Source organism: Tenrec ecaudatus, chromosome 7 (assembly GCF_050624435.1).
Source record: "Tenrec ecaudatus isolate mTenEca1 chromosome 7, mTenEca1.hap1, whole genome shotgun sequence".
Taxonomy (NCBI): Eukaryota; Metazoa; Chordata; class Mammalia; order Afrosoricida; family Tenrecidae; genus Tenrec; species Tenrec ecaudatus.
In genome coordinates this window covers 158,355,268-158,373,697 of record NC_134536.1, presented here as the reverse complement: position 1 = coordinate 158,373,697, position 18,430 = coordinate 158,355,268, and positions in this window count along the sequence as shown.

Here is an 18,430-nt window from a genome sequence, read left to right as displayed (position 1 = left end):
AGACAAAATGGGTGCATAAGGAAATGTGGTGAAGAAAGCTGATGGTGCCTGGCTATTAAAAGATATAGCATCTGGTGTCTTGAAGATAAGCAAGTGGCCATCTCGCTTGGAAGGAACAAAGCCCCCATGGAAGAAGCACATCAGCCTGAGTGATCACGAGGTGTCAACAGGATCAGGTATCAGGCATCAGAAGACCTAAATCAAACAATCATATCAACGTAAACAAGGGGGTGGGGCAGAGTGGAGCTCCAAAGTCCATCCGTCAACAATTGGGACGTCCCCTCACAGAAGGGTCATAAGGAAGGGATGAGCCAGCCAGGGTGCAGTATAGCACCAACAAAACACACAACATTCCTCTAGTTCTTTAATGTTTCCTCTCCCCCCTCTCCCCCTACTATCATAACCTCAGTTCTACCGGCTAGACCAGAGTATATCCATGTGTACAGATAAGAGCTCTCAAGACACAGAATCCAAGACAGATAAATCCCTTAGGAGAAATAATGGGATAAGTGATATTGTGAGGTCAGGGGAAGATGGGGGGAAAAGGGGACACTGACGATCAAAGTATTACACCCCCCTCGGTGTGACAAGCAACAGAAAAGTGGGTGCAGGGAGACATCGGTCAGTGTGAGACATGAAAAAATAATAAGTTATAAATTATCAAGGGTTCATGAGGGTGTGGGAGTGGGAGGAACAAAATGAGGAGCTCATACCAAGGGCTCAAGTAGAAAGAAAATGTTTTGAAAAGAATGATGGCAACATATGTACCAATGAACTTGACACAATGGATATAAGGATTATTATAAGAGCTGTAAGAGCCCCCAATAAAATGATTTATTATTTTTTTTTAAAAAAAGAAAGACAGCAGTGGAAAGAAAACCAAAAGCTTCACAGCTGGACCAATAGGTAATATCATGCAAAACAGAGAAAAGATTGAAATTGTCCAGGATTGTCTGGCTTGGATCCACAATCAATACTCATGGAAGCAGCAGTCGAGAGATCTGTGCAAGACCTCTAAGAAGTGTTGAAAAGCAAGGATGTTACTGTGAGGACTAAAGTGGGCCTGACCTAAGCCAGCACATTTTCAAATGTCTCATATGCAAGTGAAAGTTGGATATTGAATAAGCAAAGCTGAAGAAGAATCGATGTATTTGAGTTGTGGTACGATAGAATGGCATTGAAAGCACCATGGGCTGCCTGAAGGCCAAGACTGATTTATCTCAGAGTATTTCTTAGAGGCAAGGATGTATTTGAACTATGATGTTGGTGAGGAATCTTGAGAAAACAGGAACAAACAAATCTGTCTTGGAAGAGGTAGAGCCAGAATGCTCCTTACAGGCAAAGACGGTGAGACGGGTCTCATGTTTTTGGATGCGCTCTCAGGAGAGACCAGTCCATGGAGAAGGACATTACGCTTGGTAAAGTCGAGGCGCAATGAGAAAGATTTTGATGAGAAGGGTTGACACGGTGGCTACAACAGCAGACTCAGACATAAGAACAATTGTGAGGATGATACAGGACTCATTCTGTTGTATGGAGGGTCTTTGTTAATGGGAACCCAGTCGGTGGCCTCTAACAAGAGCAGTAACGGTAAACAGAGGACCAGCAACACAGATTCGAGCCCAAACCTCAAGCTAGCAATCTTAGGTTTTACTCTGCACACCAAATTTAAATTCTCTTAAACACAAAACTTAGGAACCTCAACATGATTTGAATGATGCGGAGAAATTTAATACCAAAGATGCTTGGCAATCAAATGACTTTATGCTGATCTCAGCAGCTTTGCTTCAGTGGAAGGCAAAAGAAGCACTTTTTTGGGGGGTGGTGGTGGTGGTGATAGTCTGAGAAAAATCTGGTTGTTGTTAGTAAATACTGGCACAGACTTGCATTTTTTTTTCTAGTCTTAAGTAGCCTCTATAGGAGTCAACATTTTAGAACAATGGATGAAAGATGTGGCCAAAGAAGCATTTCTGATGCTGGGAAATTGACAAATTCTGGAGCTAAAATTAACAGTTGAATGAAACATTAGGGGGTGGGTGGGGTTATGGGATTTTTCCTACATCTTTACGTGTATACTGCAAAGCTCCAGTTAAGAGTTTTGTTTGTAAAGACCAATGAACTGCCCTATGACAGAAGGCTCTTTATGTTGCTTTCCATTCATCAAATAAAACTTGGCTAGGGGATAAATTCTCAAGTCTCTGTTTTTTGCTTTTTTCTCTCTCAAAACAATTCAAACAATCTTCCATTGTATTCTGGTATTTAGGACCAAAGAAAAGAATTCTGAAGACAACCTGATTTTTGTTCCCTTGGAGACATTATTCTGTCTCTATATGTTTTACATATATTTAGAAAATGCAACTTGAAAAGCAGAACAAATATAAAAGGTGCAGGCAGTTGGGAAGAGGTATAATGCCTACTGGGAGTTTTCCTTCCTTCAAGGCACAGTGCATTCTGGGAAAGGGAGCTTTTAATTCTCATCAAGAGCGCAGAGCATTATAAATAGGGCTCTACACGGGGACTAGAATAAGATCCTATGTTTGTCTGGCATGAGCCGTGCTATTTTGATAAAGTAAAACCAGACAGATGCCAATAGGCTTAGGGAAAAAAATCGCAGATTAGGAGAAAAGATCATGAACTTGAAGACTTAGAGAAAGCAAAATAACAGCTACTTCAGCTAACGAAAGGCATTTCAGAAAAGATGTACACAAACCAGTCTGGCCTAATCTTGGTTGTCTGGTGAGAATAGGCAAAGAGAGGTGAGCTGTCTTCCTACTTCTTTGGGGGAGTGGGAGCAGGGCAGTGTGGCTCTGTTTCCTGAGATGGAACAAGTGCAAGCTATTGATGATTTATTCCCCACCTGCTCCATTGTCCTTATTAAAAGTGCCATTTCCTCTCACATTCTAGGAATCAATTGTCTACCAATTTTCAAATTCATTATTATTTTCAATGTTGCCTTTTTATTTCTTTTCGTCTTTAGAGAGAAGCTGGGGAAAATGGTGTCAGGTGCTGATAGGCAGATGCCATTTTTATTTTCTTAAAAATTTTAAGTGCTTAAAAATAGCAATAATAGAATTACAGAAGATATTATCATGAACGCTATGGTAGTTACACAATTTCATGTCAACTTGATAAAAGTCAGGCCACAGTCTAAAGATGTCTCCTTGTGGGCGTGGCCTAATAATGAGGATGTTTGGAATTCTCTCTCGTGATTCTGCTGTCAGAAGAGGCGGGCCACTCTCTTTGCTACATATTCCTGTTGACAAACCCCTTGGAACCATGCTGATGGCAGCCAGAGCCCTGGAGAGGCGACTAGATTCACAGGACATTCTACCTGTGGGTGGGTGCTCTTTCTGCATTCATCATCATTGAATGTGCTGGGCGAGTCTCAAGAGGAATTCATGGGCAAATATCGGACTGGACTTATGAGCTAATATCAAACTTAGGGACTTGATCTGGGCTGGGCTTGGATATTTTATTGATGCATAATTACTTCTTGATATAAAGTTCTCTCTTATACATATAAGAGTGTCAATGAATTTGCTTCTCTAGCCTGCCTAGACTCACTCAAACCATCCACCTTAAAAAATACATCTCTCTAATTAGGAGCCTATAGGTGGGCACAAACAGTTAAGTGTTCAACTAGCCAAAAGGTAGCTCCTTGAACCCAGGCGGGCTCAGAGGAAGGATTGCTCCAAAAGGTACCCATCTTAAGATTCCCAAGATCCAGCCTTTGCGCACATGTCACCATGAGAGATATTAGCCACCAAGTCAAGGGCAATTAACAACAAACAACAGCAACATCTAATTAAAGCCCCCACCCTCTTTGTCTGTTTATTTGCATCCTAAATTGAGACAGTCTCTCCTGAATTTTATGCTTATCCTGCAGATGCATACAATCATATTTCATAATGTGTGCTCATACTCATAAACAATACATACTGCTCTTTTACATGCATCTTAAATGTTGTATGAGTATTATTAAAATGGATCTGTCCCAATGTGCTTGACACAATGGATGTATGTATGGATTGTGCTAATAATTGTACCAGCCCCCAATAAAATGATTTAAAAAAATGTGTGTGTCCTTCGGCAAGTTGCTTTTTTTCTCTTAAGGGGGGCTTACTTATGTATGTTTTAACTTAAAAAAATTTTATATGAAAATATCACAATTTATTTATGGAGTATATCCTTGTTGGAACTCTAGAATTTTTGTCTTTTAAATTATTTAGCAAGGAACCTACTTGAAGTTGTTTCCTTGGGCACTTGCGCAAGAGTTCCTCAAGTTATGGAGCTGTTGAGTTACAGGTGTGAGCAGCTTCAAGCTTACTACAAATGATTCCAAACTTTCTCCAATTTGTGTCTCCATCAGCTGTGTCTGTGAGCTCCTGTCTTTTCATATATTTACCACTACAATGATCGTCAGATGGAAAATTTTTCATCAATTTGGTGAATGTGAAATGTTATGGTTTATATTGGCAGCACTGTAATTATGAGTTAGATTTTGTTTCATAAAGGCTTCTATGATTTTGTCGAGTACTTTTTGTCTGTGCTCTCCTACATGACACTTCACTGTGGTATTTTAAATAGACTTATAATTTATGAGTAAGTGTGAAGCAGTAGCACTTCTTATTTACTTTATACTCGATCCAGTTGTGTAGTTTAGCGTCCACTGTACTTCTTCAGCTACATATGGGGCTATTGTTTTCTTCTTCTTCAGCTTCCTTGCAGAATCGCTTTTCAACTATATCATCTAATATACAATGATAAGACGGACTTTTCCGTAGCACAGAGAAAAGTTTAATCATGTCTTCAGAGCAAGCAGTGAAATTAGTAGTAACAATTTGAGTTATTAAAAAATTAAAGTAATAAAATAGCCCACACGCGAATATTTCAATTTGCTGGAAGATTTTGCCAAATTAATTAAAAGTTCATTGTGATTTTAATAACAATAACCCTTCCTTAAGTTGCCTCTCTAGTTCACTTAAGAAAACTGTTTTAAAAATTAAATTTGTATAAAAGCCTTCCATTGAGACATTTACTGCCACTGGGTCCCATGGAGGTTGCTTCCCACGTGTAGATATCATCTCTGTCCATATCGCTGCGTGGAAAATGTCCAGTTCATAACAGACCTGTTTAATATCTTAAAAGTATATAACTTGATATCATGTTTCCTATAAAAGGTAAATTGCTCTAAAAAATTTTTTTGAATTGATTCATAATGTGTGTTTTCTTTTTTTTATTTTAACAATTTATTGGGGCTCATACAATTCTTTTCACAGTTCATACATATACATACATCAATTGTATAAAGCACATCTGTACAGTCTTTGCCCTAATCATTTTTTTCTCTTTTCTTCTTTTACATTTTATTAGGGACTCATACAACTCTTACCACAATCCATACATATACATACATCAATTGTATAAAGCACATCCATATATTCCCTATCCAATCATTCTCAAGGCATTTGCTCTCCACTTAAGCCCCTTGCACCAGGTCCTCTTTTTCCCCCCCCCCCTCCCTCCCCATTCCCCCTCCCTCTTATGCCCTTGGTAATTTATACATCGTTATTTTGTCATATCTTGCCCTATCCGGAGTCTCCCTTCCCCCCTTCTCTGCTGTCCCTCTCCCAAGGAAGAGGTCACATGTGGATCCTTGCAATCAGTTCCCCCTTTCCAACCCACTCACCCTCCACTCTCCCAGCATCGTCCCTCACACCCTTGGTCCTGAAGGTATCATCCACCCTGGATTCCCTGTACCTCCAACCCTCATATGCACCAGTGTACAGCCTCTGTCCTATCCAGCCCTGCAAGGTAGAATTCGGATCATGGTAGTTGGGGGGAGGAAGCATCCAGGATCTGGGGGAAAGCTGTGTTCTTCATCGATACTACCTCACACCCTAATTAACCCATCTCCCCTCCTAAACCCCTCTATGAGGGGATCTCCAGCTCTAAAAATTTTATGCATTCTTTGAGCTTAGGGCAATTTTTATTTACTAAAGAACAGATAGAAAGAGAGCTCTATTTTCAGCCCTACAGATACACTCTGGGGGTGATAGTAATGAGGTGGCCCCAATTACTAGTGGGAACTTCCTTCTTGTGGTGCAGGGCCGATATGAAAGACAAGATAGAGCCAGAGGTGCAACCGGTCAGGGGAGAAATAGAAAATAAAAGTTTGGCCTGAGGTTGAACACAGAAAGGGTGGAGGTGTTGGGCTAAGAGTACTTAACACTTTTCGGAAATTCCCTGTGGGTGGTTTCCTATAGGTCTGCAATAAAACTCTAGTCTAAGAAATGAAAAAAAAATATTTTAACAATGGTATTGGTGTAAAGCTCTTAAATAGTTGCTCTTCTCTGAGAGTATGGAGGTGACTGGGTTTGAATGAATGGGTCCTTGTGTAAAGGTAAGGCCACTGCTTTCATCACATCAATGTGTGATCATTTTAATCACGTCTCTATGATATTATGGACCACAGACAGCTGGGGCCGAGACTTGCTTGCCTTGACAGGAAAGAACTGGTCGTGCCAAGCAGTTAACTGCACATCCTTTCACTTGGTAAGAATTGTTATCCACCGGAAGGAGGTAGGAATAATAGACCAGGGGGGAAAAATGAAAATAAACATTCACATAAACACGTGTCAATGTTGGTTTCTAACAGATGCGTTTAGGTTAACGCTGTTACCTCAAGAGGTGTTATCTTCTGGGGATCCTTATCAAAATTTTATTTTAAATCTGAACAGCTGTTACTTAACTACCACAGACCACAGTTTATCTACAGCTTGGGGCCATAAAGCTAGCTTTACTGCACTCTGTTTCTTTTCCCCTCCTTCCATTTGATTTAATTTCCATGCATCTGACATCAACATGCTATCTGCTATTTGCATATTTCCCTACGTGCGTCTACAGAGATCCCGTAAGTACGTTGGTGTTAAACGTGGAAGAATAAATACAAATGGAAGTTCCAATGACGGATTATGATAGAAAGGAAGAAGAACCACTCAAGTCCCCCTGGCATGTAAAATATTCTGAGCAGTCCTAGCTCCTTCAGGACAACAAAGCAGGATTTTCGAGGGTGATGGGTTTACGGTGCGTGTAAAAGAAAATACGGATATTTTCTTTGGCAACCAGACACAAGCACAGTTACCTGCATTCAACCCTGGACTTCCTACATTGTAAAGGCCAGAGACTTTCAGCTTTATTTGAGAGATCAACCAATGCAGCCACTTCTACAAGTTGAACGCTTTCTTTAGTCATTTTTTTTAATTCCCTGGGTGTTTAAGTAATGAGATTTCCGTTTCAAACAAGAGAAAACTGTGGGGGCAATAAGAAAAGGATGAAAAATGACGCTGTATCTTACTGCTACTTCAAAGTGGCTCCGGCTCATGTTGACAGTATGTACAACCCAGGCAGCGTCCGCTCTTGGGTTAATCTCGTGGCTATTGATCGGTTTGCGTTCACAGTTGTCACCGCGGTGTGTATGAAGTGACGTCCAACATCCAGGGCTCGTCTTTTAGCACTATATCTGACAATATTCAGTTGTGGTCCATAGACTTTTCATTGGCAATTTTTGGAAGTAGATCACCAGACCTTTCTTCCTAGTGTGGTTGAGGCTGCAAGCTCTTCTGAAACCTGTCCACCATGGATGACTGGTGGGATGGATATCAAACACTAGTGGCACAGAGTCCAGCATCAAAGCAGCATGCAAGCCACCACAGTACAGCAAACGGACAGGTGGGTGGTAGCAGAAACATAGGCTTTCAAAGTTACTCAGGGTAACTGTTGTTGTATCCCGATGGATTTGATGTGATGAAGTCTTACAAGAAAGTCAGGTGTGATCTTTGTTGCATTAGAATGAGCCAGACTTGGGCTCAGTGATTCACTCAGTGATTCACTCACCGATATGGAAAACCGATTGGTTTTCCTGGCAACAAAAGATGGGTGCCATTACCATGATTTCATAGGCTCCCTTGCACACATTTATAAAATCAACAGGTGCAAGAAGAGTACTCTCATTGGCAAATTTAATAAGAAGAACAAGGTAGCCGTCCACTTGCCTCGAAGGTGTGAGGAAAGGCAGAGTCACAGTGTACCATGTCTGTCTGAGCCAGCATTGCTCATGGAAATGGGAAGTGTCCCAATCGTCACCTAGGAAGAGTGAGCACGGTGGGAAGGGTTTGCAGTGCCTAATTTGGGGGTTTGATTTTGCAGACCAAGTCAGGACAGCGGGATCTGAGTAACGAGCACAGCCCACATTAGATTTTTCCAGGTGTGTGCTTCCGATGGCCCCTAAGACTGGAAAGAATTGAAAATGGGACCAGTGATGTGTAAAAGGTGTTGCTTAAAGTCTCCCGAGAAACTCTGACCCTGTGAAAATTCTAAGCTAATTTACAAACCAAAGAGGTTGGGATAAGCTCTGGGTAATCACCACCTTTGGCACTTTCTACACTACCTTTCGTTTGGAGATTTCAAAGGGGCGGACAAACATTAATTAAAGAAACCTCACTTGCCCAAGTGTGATAGATAAGGGGGTGATTTTGATGCTTCTGGGGTGGAATGCCAGAACTTCTCCCTCTTCTTGACTACCATGGCACCGCTCCCAGGGACAAATGGAAATGGACCAGGAGCAAAGGCCACCTCTGTAGGTGACTGCTTGCTCGAGGACACCTGGGTTTGGCTATGGTGAACAAACCTCTTCCCAACCCAAGACCCGGCAGGGTTGTCGATGAGCAAGGAAGATAATTGCGGGCTCAATTTCACTCTAACCTGAGCAGATGGACGCTCCCTAGCAGTTAGCAGCACGGCCCCCGGAACAACAGCCTCCGTTCAGAAGGAAGTCAGTAGGAAGGGACCTGTGGCCATGGCTGAGTCACTCACACCACCTGACTCCTGCTTTGCCATCCACATCCACCTTCATGTCCCTCCCAGCCCAGTCCGTCTCCTGCTGTTGCATCCTGGGTCACAGCACACAGGACTGGAGCTAGAGGGCACTGACCTAGCGGACTGATGCTTCACTGAGGCGAATCATCTTCCTAAATCTATTTTTTTGTCTGATGATTGTTTATTTAAATGAATGTTAAAAAGGACTGCTAAGAAATACACAACAGAGTGCCTTTCTGATGCCCTCAGATGTGGACTTCCACAATACTTTTCCTTAGGGGGGAAATATTTATTTGAGATAAAGAAATTTTGATCCATTCTTCATGTGATTGGTATATATATTAATCGAAGTTAATGTTAGAACTACTCAGATAAGTGTTAGCTCAGGATCTAGCCATAATCATGATTTCTTTCTTGTAGGCAGAGAATTTGAAGAATACCAAGAAAAACCTCTTAACTTCTAAGAGATATGGAGAGAGAGAGAGAGAGAGAGAGAGAGAGAGAGAGAGAGAGAGAGAGAGAGAGAGAGAGAATTTTGTGGCAGTCTTGAATTTGAATGAGCTCAAGATGAACTGCGCTGGACACTAATGCATTCATTTTAGGCATATCAGAGAGTAATAGGATCAAGCCACAATCAATTTTGCTCTGGAGATTAGTGATGCTTTTGTGATAGCTGGAAGGAATATGGTTATGGCTGAGGAGTTATTTGGGTAAGTGTATTTTTGAAAGTGATATTTTGTTCACTCGTGGACTATATTCTATGTTGTAGCTATAATGTTTATATCCCAAGAGACATGGATTTGACCTGTGGACAGGACTGTATTTTGCATGTTTGTCTATGGTTCAATGAAGTTTTTTTTTCAGGTATTCATTTAGTATAGATGCAACGGGGTAATTGTGAGATGGGCAGCTTATAGTCAATGGCCAACAAAGTAGTCTGCCATAATTTGGTAGGTGTTTGCTGAAGCCATAAGCCCCTGGGTCAGAAACAAAGGGTTTTATTAGGCATAACAATAGCAGTATCCAGAATTTTCTCAGGTCCAATTTTCTCAGGGCAATATGAAGATGGCCAGGTGACACCTGCACACACACAACACTGCGTTAACAAAAGAGCCCTGCATTTAGGGAACCTGAATCTTTTCTTATAAACAGTAAGCACATTATTCTGTAGGCCGGTATTATTCTTATTATACTGGACCATAAGCAAAGCTTTACCTTTTTCCAAAGCAAAAATTATAAGGAAGATGTCTCCATGTAAAGCTGTTTGCTCACAAACCTCTTAGAACAAAATAATCAATGTCTTTGATGGACATATACACAAAACACAAGAGAATCATGGAGAATCGTGTCCCGGCAATATCCACCTTTGTTTCTTTTTTTCCCCTTTTTTAAAAAAACATTTTATTAGGGGCTCATACAACTCGTATCACAATCCATACATATACATACATCAATTGTGTAAAGCACATCCGTACATTCTTTGCCCTAATCATTTTCAAAGCATTTGCTCTCCACTTAAGCCCTTTGCATCAAGTCCTCTTTTTTTTCCCCTTCCCTCCCCGCTCCCCCGTCCCTCATGAGCCCTTGATAATCCACAGATTGTTATTTTGTTATATCTTGCCCTATCCAGAGTCTCCCTTCCCCCCTTCTCTGTCGTCCATCTCCCAGGGAGGAGGTCACATGTGGATCCTTGCAATCACATCCCCCTTTCCAATCCACTCACCCTCCACTCTCCCAGCATCGCCCCTCACATCCCTGGTCCTGAAGGTATCGTTTGTCTGTATAACTTCCTCTCTTCTAGAAAATTTACCAACGAATATGCCATATTATCAGTTACTCTGTTTAATCTGACCAACACAGGCTGGGACCAAGGTCATTCAATTGCTCTCATGTGACATTTAACAAAGACTTCACTGATAGGACTCCAAGCAGCAAGATGAGAACAACTTGTGATATTGCCCCACCAAAATGTCCAGATGCTAAACTCACCTCATTGACCGGGATCTAGGAGATAGAATTAAGTCTGAATCCTCTATGCCCTTTTTTGCTAGGTTGATCATCCAGAAGTTGCACCAAATGGGCTATTTCAAGGTTGCCATTAGGGAGAAAAAAATGATACCTCATGCTCAGGAGTGGCAGAGATGGGATTCTGAATTCTCAGTACAGATCTATATACCATCAGGAAACGCCTAGCACTTTCACCTTGATCAACTTAAAAAAAAATTCTCTTCTGAGGCAATCCATATCCAGTGGTTAAAATGCCTCCAAATGATAAGTCAAAATTATATAGATTGAAAAATGGATATACAGATAGACAGATAAACATGGAGGCATTTAATTGCCTATTGAGATAGAATTTACGTGCCATACAATTTATCCATTCTCAAATTTACAGTTTCATGGCGTTTAGTATTTTCACAGGTGAGTACAAGCCATCACCACTGGTCAATTTTAGAATATTTTCAAAACCTTAAAGAAGAAACAATTTACTCATCAATTTTTCCTTCATGCCCCCAATCATAAGCAACCACAAATCTGCTTTTAAGCTTCTGTGGATTAACCTACTCTGGACACTGCATATAAGTGACATGATATAAGATGTGTGGGTGTGGTATTTTTTTTTTTTTTTGGTAACAGGTTCTCACTTAGTAAAACATTTTCAAGGCTTCTGCATGCCTTTGCATGTATCAGTCTTTCATTTTCATGTTCAAATAATAGTTCATTGCATGAGTATTTCACATTTTGCTTATTTGTCGCCTCGCCCCAGCTTTGGACTGCTTTGAACAATGCGGCTGTAAGCACTTTCACAGAAGGTTTTCTGTGGCAGGTTTTCATTGGGCCACGGAATGTACATATGAATGGAATTTCTAGATCATAAGGTAATTTCACTTTTGAAGGTACAGTCACGGAAGGATAAAACTGATGAAGTATAGGAGCTGAAACGAATATTTTTAAAGGGAAGCCCCAGCACACAAAATAAAACATTTTAGTTAGAAAATCAGTATCTCTAAAGCTGGGGAAAAAAACCTCAAGAAAAAATTTAGATCTCGAGACATAATATTGAATAATCTTATGGGTCAAACATTAACTGATGCAGGAAGCTTCCATTGAATATAGAAAGAATACATAGAGTCCCTATGCCAGAAATAATAGGTTGATCTATAATGTAGCACATGATCAAGAACTGATATTATTGAAGGAAGAAGTCCAGGGTACATAGGAAGCATTGAGGAGAAGAAGACTCAGGAGCTGACAGAAAAATGATTGAGATGTTTCAGGAAATAGATGTAACATTGGAAGTGTCCACTCATCTAAGCCAACAAATTTGAAGACAGTTACTCAGCTATCCAACCCGAAGAGATCCATTTTTGTCCCCATTCTAGAGAAAGATGATCCAACAGATGTGGAAAATTTTAATAATAGCAGTCATACCACATGCTATTAAAGATTAGCTGCAGATATTAAAAAAATAGTTGCGACAGTGCATTTACAGAGAACCCCCAGAAATGGACTGGATTTAGTAGAGGAGGTGGCATAAGGGAGAATACTGTGGGTGCCAAATGAATCTTGGCGGGAAGCAGGAATAGTAGAAAGATATTTACATATGTTTTATTGACTCTGCAAAGGCGTTCTACTGCGTGGATCATAACAAACTTGGATAATATGGTGGAATAATGGGGATTCTAGAAAGCTTCATTGCACTCACGTGGAAGAGACCAAGAAGCGGCAGTTTTAACAGAGCAAGAAGATATCTGCTGTTGTTGCTAGGCGGTTTCAAGCCAGTTTCAACTCATCGTGATCCGATGCACACACAAAATGAAACACTGGCCAGACTTGCGCTGTGCTCACAATTGTTATGTCGAAGCCTAGTGTTGCAGCCATTGTGTTCATGTTGTCGAGGGCCTTTCTCTTTTTGGCTGCCCCTCACCAAGCACGATGACCTTTTCCAAGGACTGGTCTCTCCTGACACCATGGCTCTGGTTGGAGTATATGAAAAATACTCAGACTCAAACAGACACGTAGCTAGGAAATAGAGAAGTACTTTAGCAGTCATTTCAGATAACTTTGCGTATCCTCTTTGGATACCACGCCAACATTCAACAAGTGATAATTTCTTAAAATCATACAAAGCAACCTTTTTTAAAAAGTTCATTTTATTAAATAACCAATTTATAAAGTCCGAGGAATAGGTTGGTTTGTTAAAGGGTGTCACTTCTTCACATTGTCTGTCCATCATCTCCCCAACAAAGATGGGATTCAATCCGGTTGTCAGAGCGGTTCCGTTTAGTCCATTTATTCACCACACTGTGGAATAGTAAAAGTGGAATGGCAGATCCTTACATTTTAGGAAGAGTTGTGAAGCAACACGTGGTTGATGTGGAACAATAAGGTAAGTTGTTCCAAATGCCATTCAGTGCCACACACAACCTGCCCCTCCAGTTCCTCATCTACCTTTCCCTTCTGTCACCTTGAGATGCCCCAGGCCTAAGCAGACCCCATCTACCTGTAAAAGTAAAGGGACAGATAAGGGAAGCCGCGAAGCACCCTCATCTCCACCGTAACGTTCCAGATTGAATAGTCTGGGACAGGGCAATGCACTCAGATCAGAGGCAGCTGAGCATTTTTAAGGATGGCTCCAGAGAAACACCGAGAGTAACAGACGAACCAAAAAACAAAGTGCAATTGGGAACATATATTTAGAACACGTTGTTCTGAAACATCCCCGCAGGGCTTCCAGGCATGAGCTCCGCACATATTGGGAACGTCAGGCAACAGAGTCCAGGCCCGCAAGCCAGAGAACCTGAGGATCGCCCAGCGCGCACACTCATCCCGGCTCCATCTACGAGAGCCTGTCAGGTCCATCACGGAGGACTCTCCTGTGTATTGTAGATGTTCTTAAAGCTCTTCAATGAAAGGAAGTGCTTGGCACATTCACTTTTCTGACTGGAGGGGAGGCAGGTCACCTGGAAGGTAAGTTGGGGCGACTTCCGGAGACCGGGTTAAGATCTTTGGGTGCTGAGAGCCAGTGGTGGCGCTGAGAGCTCCCACTTCACATAAGCAACTTTTTTCCCTTAATATATTTTTTATTAACAAATCTTTTTATTGGGGCTCATACAACTCTTATCACAATCCATACATACATCAATTGAGCAAAGCACCCTTTTACATTCGTTGCCCTCGTCATTCTCAAAATTCGCCTTCCACTTGGGTTCCTGGAATCATCTTGGTTTACTTTTTTTTCCTCCCCCTCCCTCCCTGCTCCCCCTTCCCCCTGAACCTTTAATAATTTATGAATAATTATTTTATCTTATATTACATAAGCAACTTTTAATACTCTGTCACAATAAAATAAATGTATCTGTTTTACATTTTGAATGACTACTTTACCATGCATGGTAAAGGATCATCAAACGTTGATATTTGGAAAATATCGAGGCACTGAATTAAAAGACTTCTAAATTTTGACACTTGCTATTAAGCAATCTAAAAAAGATCACCTATTGATAGCACCGCCAATGGCCTTAGTACAATGCCTAGATCAAGTTAATAGTGCAGAATATAGGATTTTATAAAATTGTCCTTTTTACCCGAAAGCTCTAATCTTATCATTGACAATGAATACTCGGTTGTTTTTCTTGAAGTGTTATTTCACTTTCTCAAGCAGAACAGTCAAGAGAATTTCTACCAAGTCGTCATCTCTGAATAATGCTAGTCATCCTTTCACGTAAAAAGCGCTTTTACCCAAGACGATGATACTTCATTAGACACAAGAACTTTCTACTGTATCACTCAGAGGATTAAAGAGGTACGTGTTCAAGGTTAAATTTCAATAAAAGTGATCCTTCTATTGCTCATCAAAGACTTTCTGAAGTGAAAGTGATCATTTATAAAGTGAGAATTTATAATATTAGGGAATATAATGACTCCAAGTTCAGTTTGGCACTATTGCTTTGATTCTGAAGAAGACATGAGCAATTTTATGCATCATTTCCTTTCTAGTACAAATGTCAACATAAAGGTAAATATTTCTGCTATTGTAAAAATAATTTTAACTTCATGGATCTACTAAAAGGATTTTGAGTGCCCCCACACTTTGATGATCATACTTAAGGAAACATTTCCATACATAATTAATTTTTTTTGCTTATAAAACTATATGAAGATTGAGTATCTTATGTTAAGTAGAAGTTATGAATTCTTGCCATTCACTTTCTTTTATTGGTTTATTTGTGATACTGTTTATACAATTTATATATCGTATATTGAAAAAATAAACTTTATTTTGAATTGGGTGAAGGGTAACAGAGAAGTCACTTTTCCATCCAGCCATTCTGATATATTTTGTTTTATGACAATAATTCAAAACCCACAATGTAATAGCACTTATTGCACTTCCTCTCATCTTTTCATTTGTTAAATAGCTTTCTTTGAACCCAAGAATTCTTAATTTTGTTAAAGTCCTATTTATTTATTTATTTTTTTTTTGCTGTTCATGCTTTTGATCCCATATCCAAGAATTCATTGCCAAGTCTGGAATCATGAAGGTTTACCCTTAAATTTTCTTCTAAAATTTTTAGCTTAGCACTGAATCTATTTCTTTGATCCAATTTTCAGTTAATGTTTTAGTAGCTCGTATGAGGCAAGGGTCCAACTTCATTCGTTGCAGGTGGCGAACCAGGTTTCTCAGCACCATTTGTTGAAAAAAGTATTTTTCTCCCTTCATTCAATGGTCTTGTCATCCTTGTCAGCAACCAGCTAACCCTAACAGTCACATGGATGCTTTGCTTTCTGGACTTAGAATTCAATTTACTTTGCCTATAAGCTTATTTATGTGTTAGCGCTACACTGTCTTGAGTACCATTTCTTTTAGTAACTTTTGAATTTTGGAACTGTTAAGCCGCCTATCTTATTCTCTCTCTCTCTTTTTTTTCATGATTATTTTTTACTAGTCTGGGTTTCTTTGCAGAAGCACTCATAGGTGTATAGGAAAGAGCTTTATGTGGAAGAGTCATTGTATATTAAGAAAACATCTTAGCCCAGTCCAGATCAAGTCCATCAGTCCGAAATTAGCGTCTAAGTCCCTTGTCAGAATTGCAAAGCCATATGCAATGATGCAGAATGCAGGACCATCACAAGAAGGTGGGTACAGAGTTGTGGATCCAATGACGGGATCTCCAGAGGGTCTCTTTGTGTCCTGACGGCAGGAAGGTGAAGCAGAGAGAGTGTCTCTCGCAGGGATCAGCAAATGTCCATGTGGCTTGTCAACAGGAAGACAAAGACAGAGAGAGAGAGCAGGCAGAATCCTCCTGAGAAGGCCATGTCCACAAGGAAGCATCATCAGGCTGTGACCTGATTGACAGGCTAGACTCCACCCCGTCGCTCTTAATATCCTCAAGTTGATTATGTAACTACCACAGTGGTTCTGGGCCCCGTTTCATTAGGCACTGGCTAAGCCAGTGATCCTGGCCAAAGTCTAATGACTGCTGATCCCACAACCTTAGGGTGGCTGCCATTTACTTATGTCTTCAGGGATGTTCAGTCTTAAGACCAAGGGCCACCGGTTATGTTGAGGGAAAGTCCAGTTCTTGCAGTGGGGTTTCCACATCACATCTCTCTGATGTGCTCTATGGGAGATGCCATGTTATCTGAAAGGCCAGGGTCTAAGGTCATAGAAGTGCATAGCTCACAGGATGGTTTACCAAAGTTTGGGTAGAAACAATTCAAGGGCGACTAAGAAGGAACATAGTGCCGGGCTTATTCTTGGATTCTCTACCGTTTATTGTTTAGCGTCCCTTCCTGGTGTGAGGTTACTCACCAACAGAAGTATAAGTGCCTCCTTTGAAATGTAGATGTTCCCTTCCTCTGACATGGACTTAATATTCTAATAAGGTTCCCTTCTCATCCCTGTTGATTTGTCTCGAGCTGGTTGCAGTGTTGTATGACATCAAGCGATGGGTCTTTTTCTTCTTCCTGTGACAGTGACCCCAGCTGATGTGAGGCCTCTTCTCTAGAGGTGGTTCTTAAGGTGTGCTTATAAAGGGGATGATGGATAGTAGGGAGGTTTTCTACTCTTTTGGGTTTTGGTCTCCAAGATTTGTCTAATTGGTGGTTTTCCTTAGAGAATTGGGATCACGTAGTATATGTCCATTTGTGATTGATTCCTTCATTATCTAAGAGGATAATGATTTTTGCTTCTTATCATGTGTTCCATTATATGAATATACCTACTATATTAAATTAATGCATATAATAAATATTTACTACATTAAGCTATTTTAAATTTAAACCGATTTTGAATCCTTACAAAAAAATTCAAATTGGTCCTGGTGCATAATTCTTTCTCTTTTTTTCTTCTGGGAAACAGACAACTCAATAAGTTGTTTATTGGTATATGACATTACCATGTGCAACAAAATTGTATGATCTCTATTTCTAGAGTTTATGGTCACCCCATAGAATGTATCTTTGGAAAAGGAAAAAAAATATATAAATATTTGTTTCCCCTAATCATAAAGCTGTCATAACCGATCAGGCACTGCCCGTGCAACATTGTCACATTGCTGTCACCCCCCACCGACCCTCTTCCCTCACTGACTATTTATAACATGCTTGGGTCACTCACAGGAGAAAGACACAGTGCGCATCTATATTTAGCAGCAGTTTCCAAGCACGATTGTGTTGTCTTGAGTAGAAAGCTAAAACAGTCTGCTGGCCCAGTAATTTCATAGGTTCCTGTCATTGCATGTATGAGCTACGGTCTTTTAATATTTATGGGTTTTGAAGAATTTCTAAGAGACTTTGGAGGCTTTTGATTATTATTTTTTCCCGCCCACACAATAAAAGGAGCCCTGTCAATCCACGAGAATCCAAAGCAGTCGCTTTTGATCCTCTGCATAGTTCAGTTCTTGGGAGCAGGAAGAGAGAGAGCGATAGAGTCGCCCTGCTCTCACCTCTTAGAAAAGGAGATTTGAGAGAAACCGAAGCACCAACCGTTGGTATTCATCTCAGAAGAGCTAAAAAGCGATGTACAAATAATGCCATCTAATACAATTAGTAAAAGCCAGATCATTTCATTCCAGGAGGTGTGTAAAGGGGAGATTTCATGCAGCATGGATACAGAAAACAAATGAATGGTCGGCCCAGTCACTCCAGACCACAGAAGCAACCTTTGAGAGCATTTGGCTTCAATCCCACTGTGACCAGCAGAGCTCATACCAGGGACTAAGCCTAGGCTATGCCATAGTTGGTGTTCTCTGGTCTGTTGGTGTGGTGGTTCCATAGCCTTTGAAGGAGAGAGCCAGTGGCCAATACCACTGAGTATGCTACCAGAGCGACAACATGGCTGGCAAATTTGGCAAGAGTTTAGAGTATAAACCATTTGAAATTCCATCTATAGCTGATTCTTCACAAAGGGCTTGCGACCTGTGCAGATGCATGGTCAATGTGGTCAGGTGTGTCTCCTTCAGAAAGGCAAAGGAGAACTTCTTGGTTTTCTACTCCTTAGTTTGCACATACCTGTTTACCGCACAACCTGGGAAAACCAGTGCAAGTT